Raw genomic sequence first — 2,823 nt, 5'->3', positions numbered from 1 at the left:
CACTATCAATCCTTAGATCCAAGTGACCACGTGTTTACTTTAACTATCAATGAAAGCAATTAAAATAAGAGCCCAATGAAAGCAATTAAAATAAGTGCCCAATGAATGACGCATAGATACTTCAGGATGAATTTAGTCATCTCGAGTTAGTAAAAAATGGCGATATAGCACAAAACTTTCAACCTTTAAAAACAAATACTATGCAGTATATATCTGACCACATTGCCTAGAATATTTTTGATTCTGAACATTTTAAGTCATGTGCTATTTGTAAGCACATTTTAATGCAGAACCAATTGTGCCAGTTATAGAAACCTCAGGAGAAAGAATATGTTGGTATTTTAAGAAAAAAAGTGTATTTAAAGTAAAGATAAAATGTTGAATCATTGTGCCTACATGAACATCATAAGGATAGCTTGTATATAACAACTGTTGTCATATTTTTAGCATGTAAATCACAAAATAACCACTTTCGAAATGTGTGAATAAAGAGATTCATTTTGTAGTCTGTAGCAATTTATACCAATTAAGTCATATATGCTGCATTATATATTAAACAACAATTTTGCTCTCTCAGCTACATTATTGCAATTTTATGTTTTGGTTAAATTCTCATATATAATAAGCACACATTTTCTTGCTATTATAACTGGCTGCATCATGCTAAGTCAGTATTCAGAATAATGTATTACTCATTTTATTCAGCTACTCATGTTGAAGTTCAAGTGCTTCTACATCTCACTATGCATCTTAGCTGGCAGCAAAGATTATTTAAAGGGGAGCCTTTTCACTTTCTGTGAATAGGTTAAATGAAGAGCAATACAGTATAATATTGTTTTGATTTTCATGTAGACTATAAGAAACCATGAACAGTAAACTGGTTCCCTACAAAATCTGAAATGGAGAGAAACTGAACAAAATGTCAGAGTTATTGTTGATCTATTTTCATCCACACTTAGAAGTCCAAGTCCAATACTGGGCATTTTCATTTATGGAAAATGTCTCAGAGATGGAGAAGGAATCTGAGAAGACTAGTGAAGTGATGAGTTCTTTAAGTACATTGTAAGATTTCCTCCTCTAGGAATACTTAATATAAGAAGGAAGGGAGGAAGCAAAAATGATCTTGGTGTTCAAAGTTTTACAGAGAATATTGAAAAATGAGCAGTTTGTTTACTGATTTATTCTTTTGTGTAATTCCAGAGACACATGGAAATTCAGGAGTCCTAAATTTTAAGCAATCAAAAAAAATTGCTTTATGCTTTGTTATCCTATTTTCCTGAAAACAAACCTTCCATGCAATCAGTAAGATAGATTTTTGCAGGAAACACTTAGATTTTTCTCTCCTTGTAAAAATTTAAGGTGATTTGTAAAAAATCAATTTTACCATATTACTGGAATTAAAATTGTAATAGACTTTTCATGAAAAAAAAATTGTGAGGTAGAAAGGGGAATACGGTAGAAGCAGACATTATTCACTAAGGAATCAGGTTTTTCCTTAAAAACAAATTTTATGGGTCTTCAGAATTTCAGAGCCAATGTCAATCTACCCACATCACTGTATGAATTATAGAAATGCATCTTTTCTGGAGTAAAATACCTCTGTGTAAGCCCAATAAGTCAACAGGGATTGGATATGTGTCCCCACTAACTCTTGACAGATAGCAGCCTGCAAAAGTGCAGAGCATCACCAAATTTAACCGGCTCCGGGACCTCCCATTTTTCTCTTGATCCAAGCATCTTATTCATTTGCTAACATTTATATTAGGTATAACTTATCTTTCAGTTTACATTGAAATGCCATATAGGAACTAAGTACTCCAATCTTGGGTAGTAGTAAAAAAGGAGAATAAAAAAGATGGTCTTTACTTACATAGTAGTTTATTATTGTCATGTTCAAAAAAATCTTCCAACAATACAAATAAAATAACCTGTCATAAGCTATTTTAGAAAATTAGAACAAACATACCTCACAGGCATCATATAACACCATCCACAGCCCACATAACAATTGTTTCTACATATTTGGTAACTAATTCCAGTGTTCAGTGAGACATTCTGTACGTACAATATTCAATAAATATTCTTCATGAAAACAAAATACTCATTTTATACAGTAAGAAGTATGAATATCCCCAAATTGTTTTTTGACTATTGGCCAGTTTTACTATCAAGTTATTTAACAAATCCATATTTGACAATTATGTATATTTTAATGCAATATTCAAATACAGCTTTTTAATCAAGTTGACTTGCTTAATTAGGCAGTAATATGTGGCTCACTTTTTATGAAAATGCAGTTAAAGCTACAGTAAAACATTTAATCAATTTCAATGAATTCAATTTCCAAAACTCTCGTTTACAAACTGATTACATTCATTTTTAAGATCCAACCACGTGTCAGGATTTGGGTTTTACTTTTGATGTTAGAAGCTTAAAGGTGAATAAAAGTTAATCTCTGATGTTAAAGAACTCACAATTGCCCCTTGATAACATAATTTTTACCAGAATGAGTTCTTGAGAGGAGTAAGAATGGTCTTTGCCCTAATCCTTCCCAGTGACAAACTGGTTACTTAGTGTGTCTCAATCTAATTCCAAAGCCAGCTCAGAAGTACTAGAAGCCAAATCAGAGTTCTGTTGATACAGCTCTCCTGATTCCTGAATTCTTACTACTATAATACAAATGCTCAAACATTTCTTTCATCATCTACAATAGTACTTTTAAAATGGATATATCAATACTTTGGTTTTAAGAAAACATTACAAAATAAAAAAGAAACCAGCAACAAGAGCAGAACCTAAAAGTCTTTCTAACCCTATTGATAA

The sequence above is a fragment of the Pteropus alecto genome, unplaced genomic scaffold, assembly GCF_000325575.1.
Source record: "Pteropus alecto unplaced genomic scaffold, ASM32557v1 scaffold5, whole genome shotgun sequence".
Taxonomy (NCBI): domain Eukaryota; kingdom Metazoa; phylum Chordata; class Mammalia; order Chiroptera; family Pteropodidae; genus Pteropus; species Pteropus alecto.
Note: the sequence above shows the minus strand (reverse complement) of the source record.